At 39.9% G+C, this 9,759-nt stretch overlaps 1 pseudogene; it reads right to left on the reverse strand.

Moving 5' to 3' along the window:
- Nucleotides 1-2,550: 2,550 nt before the first annotated feature.
- On the reverse strand, nucleotides 2,551-9,506 carry LOC118729657 (annotated as a pseudogene).
- Between the last annotated feature and the right edge of the window lie 253 nt (nucleotides 9,507-9,759).

Consider the following 9,759-nt stretch of genomic DNA (forward strand, 5'->3'; position numbering starts at 1 on the left):
CTCTGCCTGCTGGCACCTGCCTTGGCTAGCCTGGCTCCACCCACTCACTAACTGGTCATTCCACCATTTGGTTGATTTGAATATTAGGCTTTATTATATAGGATTGTATTGCTATCCATATAAACAATTGTAAACCTATTTCCCCCCACCCTGTATATATTTGGATATACATATAATATATATATTAAAGTATCTATAGCACATATCATATTAACCTATTAATAACAAAACCATTCTTGCCTAATTCAGAGGAAAAAGTCAGGGTAACAATTAAGCTCTTGCTGTTTGCCATGAGATAGATCTGGGTTTATATCTCAGTTTTTGCCATCTATTGGCTGTGACACTTTGCACCATTCCTTAATGTCTACATGGTGAAGTGGAGATAACAATAGTATCTACCTCAAAGAGTTATTAATGAGTAATAAAGGAGATAGCCAATGCGACCTATTTAGCATGATGTCTAGTACATAGCAAGGTTTATCAAATGGCAACTATTTTTTATTATGATAATAATTATTATATTAATTCCTATAAATTTATGTTTGACTAGAAGAGTTCCCAGTTGCCCTTTTTTTCCTTAACAGCTTTATTGATATGCAATTCTTTTTAAAAACATCTGTTCTTTTGAAGATTGAAGGAAGCGTGAGTACAGCAGGCCATGAAGTATGTTACATGATTCATGTCCATTTTCTTCCCAAGGCACAGAGTGGGAGCTCCCAATGACATCCCTGATCTGCCTTTGGGGCTGTAACCACATTCCTGCTATACTTCAGGCCTGCAGTGCCCTCATCACTTTCAGCTTTCCAAGAACTATTTATGTCTCTTAAAAGTGTTGATGGTCAACACAGGGAGCAGCTACTTTCATAAGCAATGTAAGTCTGCAGTTTTCTGGTTCATCTTCCCTACTTGTCTTGGCTGCCTCTCATTGTCAACAGAATCCTCCCAGTTGGCAGAGACTTCTACAACCTTCAGGATCCTCACCTAATTCCTCTGTCCTTTCTTGTGGAGGAACTGTCCCTGGTTACTGTCACAGGCAAAGCCACCTACTTACTTGGAGTGAAACTTTGATCCTGAAATGCAAGAGTCATCTTAATGAAGCAGAAGCTGCCTTGGGCAGGGTCACAGCTCACGAAACATCTGGGGATATATTAATATAAATCTGCCAAGGAAAGTACAACCAAGACGTCAGAGACCAGCTATGAGAAAGGAAGGAGGGGACCTCTCTGTCCTTTCTACAAACATTTATGATATTAGGAAAAATATTAAAGTCCAAGTACTAATTATTCCCTAAGGGCATCTACTCTAAGGAAAATAAATTATCCTTCAAAAGCATCTTATTTATTTATTTATTTATTTATTTATTCATTCATTCATTCATTCATTCATTCATTCATATAGAAGCATCTTTTACTTGGGTAACATGTCCTCAAACAGATCAGTAAGTAAAATAGATTCTAGAGCACATGTGTCAAACACAAGGCCCGAGGGCCAAATCCGTCCCGCCAGGCCTTGCAATGTGGCCCGCACCACGCTGTCATCACTGCACTCCAATGCGTTTCCATCACAATGACAGTTTATGACTGTTCAGTAAACCATTCGGCCAGCAATTTAGGCTGGATTTTAGATTTTGGCCCCTTCTCTGATTGAGTTTGACACCCCTATTCTAGAGAATATGACCCTGTGCACAGCCCTACCCACTCCACCCCCTCCCCCCCCCAAAAAAAAAAATAACCCTGGGGGTGAACAGTCCCTTTCCCGCCTCGGGCTACAATCATATAAAAATTTTGGCAGCTCAGTGTTTATCATCTGTTTGGGGCACCATATCCATGTTCAGTATTTCCAGGGTGCAGCAATGGTAAGGCCTGCAGATCTGCCAACCCTCCCTCTACCTCAACTCAGCAAACATTTCTGACTCACCTCAGAATGGGACAAAATAAGGAGCAAAAGGACTCTTTCACTGAGGTGCTGAGAGAAGGACTCAGTGCATCTCTGTGCTTTGAGAAAGAGGGGGGGGGGCATCTTATTTGGCACTTTAAAAATAGAGTGAGCAAAACTGGAGAAGCCAGAGAAGGTACCAAGACTGGCAGGAAGAGGCCACTTGGCACCAGTGTCTTGGGAGAAGGAAAGAAGGAGCTAGTAGGAGAATAGGAGCTAAGAAAATTAGCAGGAGTCCACTCCACATGACAGAGGGCTGACATGGGCTAGAAACAAGAGAACCGCTGACTCTGGGCCTGTGTTCTCTCTACTTTCATCCCAAAGTGCCTGGGTACCAGTGTCAGTTTATCCCTGTGTAGTGTCTGCCCGATTCTAGCACTCAGTAGCTTCCCTAATACTAATGTCTCTGGTGACTTGATCATACCTTGTCCCTTGAGCTTGAGGACCAGGCTTTTGTCGACCCACTTCTTTCCCATTGATCAAATTGTTCCAAAAGCTCTATCTCCACCTTTCAGAGAACTTTTTGGTTCTCAATGCTTCCTTTCCCCATTCCTGAGAAGGGGAGGTAGATCAAGGGCACCTGGTAGCCAATCTCCCCTGCCCTTCTTGGAGCCCCTAGGCTTGAATGAAGAGTAGTAGGCCAGTATGTAGGGCAAAGCCTGATAGGAGCAGAATGACCTTGAGGATCATTGGCTCAGAAGTGGCCAGCTCCTGGGGCAGGATTTCCAAGAAGGTGATATAGAGAAAGTACTCTGCCAGCGCTGCACCCAGCCCCATGCCCAGAAGTGTCATGCATGAGAAGAGAATGCCACAGCCAGCCACTACCTTTGCTCACAGGTGGCCCTGCAGCAGCCTCAGGGACAAGCTGACAGCCAAAATACCCTTGTGGAGTAGCAAAGCCAGACACGGCTCCATGGCCTGGTCTTATTGCAGTCCCACCGCCAGCTCTGAACAGTGAGTACAGAGCCAGGGAGAAGACGAGTACACATGGCACACAGGGCTGAGGGAGCTGCCAGAGCTCTGCTTGCCTGTGGGAAGGCCTTGCCCATAATGCCAGTGCTACTGCCCACCACTCACTGCTCCCACTCCTTGTCTCCTCTCGAGGTGGTGGCACTGACTGCTCCTTGTAAGCCAGTGTGATCTGCTCCATCACCAGGACCAGGAAGAAGCCCATGGCCAGGATGAACTCTTGTAGGGGAAACTGGAGCATTGCCTGCAGGGCCTCATCTATGGCAGACAGGTAGTTAGGCAGCAGGTCCAGGAGATAGGTGGCCAGAACTAATATCGTGCCATGCGCACCCCCCCCCCCACCCCCCAGCCTGCCCGTGACAAAACAGCATATAAGGCCCAGGGCTTTCTGGTGGAAGGCTGAGGCTTCCGGGTTAGCTCCAGGGCTTTCTGGTGGAAGGCTGAGGCTTCCGGGTTAGCTCCAGGCTGGGGTAGCACACAGATAGACACCAGACTGCAGATGAGAGTGAGCACCAGCAGGAGCACTAGGACCCCATCTTCACCTCCAGGCCCATGGGCACTGGAGGATCTGAGGCTACAGCCTCTGGGCACCACACCAGGAGCTCTGGTTTTCCTCAGGTGGCAGTGGTTGTTCCAGTGACTCTCAGACCTTCTTAGTGTTGTAGGCAGTTAGAGAGACATGAGCAGATCAAGGGCTATGGGCCAGATACAGAGAATCACCAGGGCCCAACTTCGTTTTGTTGGCTGCAGACTGAAGAGTCATGGGTTCGATTCCAGCCAAGGGCACATACTTCAGTTGCAGGCTTGATCCCTGACCCTGACCAGGTGGGAGGCAATCAATCCATGTGTCTCTCACACCGATGTTTTTCTCTTTCCAAAGCATCTTTTTTAGGCACCCCATAGTTTTCTTCCAACATTTCTTCTTAAATATAATGATTAAAGTTTACATATAATTCAGGAACATTCAAAACTAGCAGATCTTTCCATCTGATAATGGGGCAGCTATATGTGGGGTGAAAAGCTTAATGTTCACATTCTAGAAATACAAATTCTTTGTATTTCCCCATAGCATCTTCTGAGAACCTTTGCCCTTAATAGATATTCAATTAAGCAGAGTAGTTGAATTGCTAAAATAACATTTTTGCATTGAATTTATTTGTCCTAGTAAATTCTTACCTGAGCAAATTCAGATCTTACATTTCAAACTTTTCCATGGTCTCCAAACTTGTTCTCTTCTCAAATTACTAAATATGATTGCTTTTAGTGGGCTGTGGAGTCAGAACGTTAAATCCCGGCTCATGCGCTGACTAGTTGTGTAACTTGAAGCAGGTCATCTCATCTTTTTAATCCTAAACATTCTTCTCTGAACACTGAGTATTACTAATAAGGTTGTGAAGATTAATGTATCAATTGCTTAATGCACCACTTAGCACAATTCATGTTAGCTACTACTACAATATTATGGTTATCATTTCAATGTTAAATGTTAATTTCCAAAGTGATCAATTTAAAGGATCTGAGTGTATAATATGCAGAAGAAAAATTCAAAAGACACATAAACTTAGGGAGAAATGTTGCAATTTACTAAAATTCAAATAAATGCAAACTAAACATTGATAGATAATTTTTACTATAAAACTGGAAATCTTCAATTTGGGCAAAAGAACAGTTAAACAAGCAGGTACTCTCAGACCTATGAGTGAGACTGTAAATTGGTATATAGTTCTGGGAATACAACTTAATATGTATCAAAGGTTTTAAAAGTTTCACACTCTTGAGCCTGGATGTGTCCCTCATGGAGGTAGTCAGTGAAGCTGTCAAAGCATTATATATAATAATAATAAATGTGAAACTAATTTGTGAAAACTCCTGAATGGTAAAATCTACCAGTAGAATATTATGAAGTTTAAAAATAATGTTCTCAAAGAATACTTAAGGTTAGGAAAATATACCTCCTGTGATATTTCAAAACTGAATAGAGTATATGACCTCACTTTGTTATTAACATATAAATTATATATATGTATCAGTGATGTTTTTATTAATCCTCACCAGGGGATATTTTTCCATTGATATATATATATATATATATATATATATATATATATATATATATATATATATATATTTAGACAGAGTGGAAGAAAGGGGGTAGTGACAGAGAAAAATACTAATGTGAGAGAGACATATCGATTGGTTGCCTCCTGCACATGCCTGAAACTGAGGGATATGGCCTGGACCAGAATTGAACCCAGGACCTGTCAGTCCATGGACTGATGCTCTATCCACTGAGCCAAAATGGCCAGAACTCTCAGTGATGTTTTTATTTATTTTATTTTTATTTATTTATTTTTCTCATTATTTTTTATTAAAGTATTATATGTGTATTTACCTTACCAATCCCCACCCCCCACTCCCATACATGCCTTTCCTCCCCAGAGTTTTTCGTCCATTGGTTATGCTTTTATACATGGATACAAGTCCTTTGGTTGATCTCTTATCTCCCCCAAATCTCCCTACCTTCCCCACCATAATTTGACAGTCTGTTTGTTTCTTTACTGTCTCTGTATCTATCTTTTTTTTCATCAGTTTATAATGTTCTTTATTATCCATAAATGAGTGAGGTCATGTGGTGTTTTGTTTTTTTTTTTCATTGATTGGCTTATTTCACTCAGCATAATGTTCTCCAATTCCACTGAGGTCGCTGCAAATGATAAGAATTCTTTCTTTTTTATGGCAGCATAGTATTCCACTGTGTAGATATACCATGGTTTTTTGATCCAATCATCTGCTGACGGGCACCTAGGCTGTTTCCAAATCCTAGCTATTGTAGATTGTGCTGCTATGAACATAGGGGTGCATATATCCTTTTTGATTGGTATTTCTAGTTTCTTGGTCTATATTCCTAGGAGTGGGGTTACTAGGTCAAATGGGAGTTCCATTTTCAATTTTTTGAGGAAACTCCATACTGTTCTCTACAGTCTGCATTCCCACCAGCAGTGCACGAGGGTCCCTTTTTCTCTGCATCCTCTCCAGCACTTGTTGTTTGCTGATTTGTTGTTGTTTGCTGATTTGTTGATGATAGCCATTCTGATAGGTGTGAGATGGTATCACATTGTCGTTTTGATTTGTATCTCTCTTAGTGATGTTTTTAAACATCTCCACATGGATGACCAATAAGTATCTCAAACTTAACCTCTATATATCCAAAATTTTTAATTCTCAGCTGCCAGTCTCTAAATCTGTTCCTCCTCTAGTCTTCCTTATCTCAATAAGGGGAAATACATCCATCTAGTTATTCATTCAAATATCTGAAATTCTTCCTGAACTTGTCTCTTTCTCTCATACCCACAGCCGGTCTAACAGTAAATTTATTCACCGCCCCTTTCAATTGACCCACTTTCCATCATCTACACTGCTTCTTTTCTAGTTCTTGCCTCCATTGTGTCTTGGCTCGATCACTGCTGAGGTCTTTCCATCAGCACTTCCTCCCTCCATGCTCTTTTCTGAGACTAAGCTTTTAAAATATATCCACTCCTGTCACTCTTCTGCTCTAAGCCTCCAAAATAGAAGCCAGATCTGTGTACTGGCCTGCAGAGGACTTTCCAATTGGCATGCCTGCTCTCTCTTTGAATTCATTCTCTACCACTCTTTTCCCTCAGTCTGTTGGTTGCAGCCACACTAGTCCCCTTTGTTTCTAGTACGCACCAAACACCCTCCCTTTCCACTGAGCCTTTCTGTCTACTTTTGCCCCCACCAGGAAGGGCTGGTGCCTTTAGAAATGTGCCTACGTGTCATCTCATAAATTTATATTGATAGCTCAGTTCAAAGTTTAACATTCGAGGTCTTTTTTTCTTACCTTTTTAACTTGGAAATCTTGGTTCCTAATAATCAATGTTAATTTACATGTTTTATTTTAATAAGTAAAAATATACTTATTTTGTAATATTTTATAACATACAAGAATAACAACATTACTAATAAACTTACTGAATGCAAAAAACACCTTAGCCTTATCCCAATATTTCCTCTCCCTACCCACATGGAAAGCATTTTAAAATAGCACTTACCTCCAAGTGATCTTTTCCCTTTATTTATTTATTTATTTATTTATTTATTTTAGGATTATTATTATTTTTCTTTAATTCTTTGTTGTTTAAAGTATTACATATGTCTCCTTTCCAGGTGACTTATTTATATTTTCTTTATTTATTCTCACCCCCATAGAATTCTCTGAGAAATGATGACTTTTCTTTTGTTCCCTATTGGATCTTTGTTACTTGAAACAGTGCCTGGTTTATTTGTAAAATAAATAAACAAATGGACCAAAAATGCTATATCTTTAGATGAATTTGGTGCTTTTTATTTTCTTGTTTTTACTCTTCTGAACTTAAATGTTCAAAAATGACAATTGTTTTTTACTTTTACTACCAGTAAAAAAAAAACAACCACAACAAAACAAAATACACCACTATAAATGCTATTCTTTTTATGTTTAATTTGCTAATGGCTAGTATTAAAGAGCTAACTGAATACATGACCCTTTCACACTTTTATGTATTTTGTCTTGGGTAGCTCTTTGTCTTTTCTTAACTCTGATTTCATCTTTTATTATTATTATCTTTTTAAAGACATCATATTTTCTGCACTTTCTACATCTGAATCAGTGTTAGACTGTTGCATTAACTCCTTGTCCATTCTTTAAACTTTTAACTACTACTGCCAATAGTACATCAATTATTTTGCTGTTTGAACCTTTAAATTTCTATCTTCTCTCTGCATTTCTTCCTACTTTTAGGTCAATGTATGTGTGTCCATTGGAAGCACACTAATATTTATAGGAGAGCCCAGGTCTTGGAATGTGGCTAAGTCATCTTATATAAATGATATCATTTCATCCTAACAATAACTTTTTTTCTATTTTTAAGATCTCTTCTTTTTTAAAATATATTTTTCTTTACTGCTTAAGGTATTACATATGTGTCCTTATCACCCCATTGCCCCCCGCCCCCCCGCCCCCCCCCCCGAATCATGTCCTCACCACTTCCTTCCTTCTGAGATTTGACCATCTGATCAATGCTTCTCTATCTCTGGCAATAACCTTTTTTAGTAGTTATTGTTGTTCCATATGAAATAACTAAGGCTCTGGGAGGTTAAGAAACTTATGGGAGAGCACACAGCTAGGAACTATTGACAGAGGGCACATCTATCTGACTCCAAAGCCTACAGTCTTCACTTTTCATAACACTCTATGATCACCTCCCTGCTCTGCAATTTGTTTATTTATTTCTACATTTGAACACTCCTTCCTTTCGGAAAGGATCTGAGGGAAATGATACTATTGTTATGATTAAGCTCTGGTTTCTGCCTTCACACTACCTAAGCCTAGGAGACTGGGGAGGAAGGCATGGGCCACAGATGGATTGTGGAAGAAAGCTATCCTGTTACCACAACCCATCCTCTTAGCATCAACTACAAACTGTGGTTAACTTGCAACAGAATTTGGGATGTGTCTACCGGGGCAGTGCTGGGGCATTTGCTATAGTGTGATTCCAAGCTTAGCATGATAATATTTGATTCTTAGCCACTGTATTAATAGGTCTTTGCTCTAGAGTGTTTATTAGTTTTTTATCTTTTGTAAAATATATTTTTATTGTTGATAGTAGTTACAGATATTTCCCATTCCTTCCCCCCTTTTTCCCTCCTTCCAGCTCTAGGTAATTATTATTATTTTTTTTTTTTTTTTTTTTTTTTTTTAACAGATGACAAAATTTGGGTGGAAGAAAATTATAATAAGTAATTTACATAGTAGGGTCCTAATGTAATTCTGTTGGACTTTATCATCTATTTTCTTTCTATGTACTCATTCTATTTATCTATGTAAATATTGAGATACATTGGACCATGGTTCTAACACTCAGGGTCTTTTAAAAAAGAACAGCCCTGGCTGGTGTGTCTAAGTGGTTAGAGCATCAGCCCACCCACTGAAGGAGCTCAAGTTCAATTCTGGTCAAAGGTACATAACCGAGTTGCAGGTTTAATCCCTAGCCCAGTAGGAGCCAGTGTGGGAGGCAACTAGTCAATGAGGTCTCCTTCACATTGATGTCTCTTTCTCTCTCTGTCTCTGTCTGTCTCTGTCTGTCTCTGTCTGTCTCTGTCTGCCTCTGTCTGTCTCTGTCTCTGTCTCTCCCTCTCTCTCTCTCTCTCTCTCTCTCTCTCTCTCTCTCTCTCTCTCTCTCTCTCCCCCTCCATCCCTCTCTTGCAATTTCTCTAAAAATCAATGGAAAAACATTCTTGGGTGAGGGTTAACAAAAGAAAATAAAAAAGGAGAACATATAGAATAGTTTTAGAATTTGAGACTGCTGAGGGAGATGGCAACATTTCAATGAAGTAGAGAAATGTAACCTGGCCTCCTGGGCTTCACATAACATACTATTGATCATTTATCTGTGGCTTCCTTTGTAGTTTAAATATGTCTCTACATGTTCCCTTGTATCATCGAGATGTTGATATTCCTCACCAAAATTAACATTACCAAGCTGCTTTGATGTGTAAACATCTGTGTAAGAAAGTTTAAATATTGACTTGTCTAGGTACACCATGGTGGTTAACAAAATGGCTTTCTCAGCTCTTTTTCTGATTTTGACTGATCTAATTCTATTGCTAAACTTATCTAGAATGAGATCTTAAAGGTTGCTTGTACTTAGGAAGAATCAAATTCATCTCTGATGCCATTCAAGGGGCTGTAATGTAAACTAGTTCCACCAGTGTCGGGAAACCCTGAGTCATATGAACTCTCATGCTATCTGACTTTGAATGAAGAAGGGCAGTTTTCACATAGGAACCGTGTAGTCT

Source organism: Pipistrellus kuhlii, unplaced genomic scaffold (assembly GCF_014108245.1).
Source record: "Pipistrellus kuhlii isolate mPipKuh1 unplaced genomic scaffold, mPipKuh1.p scaffold_m20_p_3, whole genome shotgun sequence".
Lineage (NCBI taxonomy): Eukaryota > Metazoa > Chordata > Mammalia > Chiroptera > Vespertilionidae > Pipistrellus > Pipistrellus kuhlii.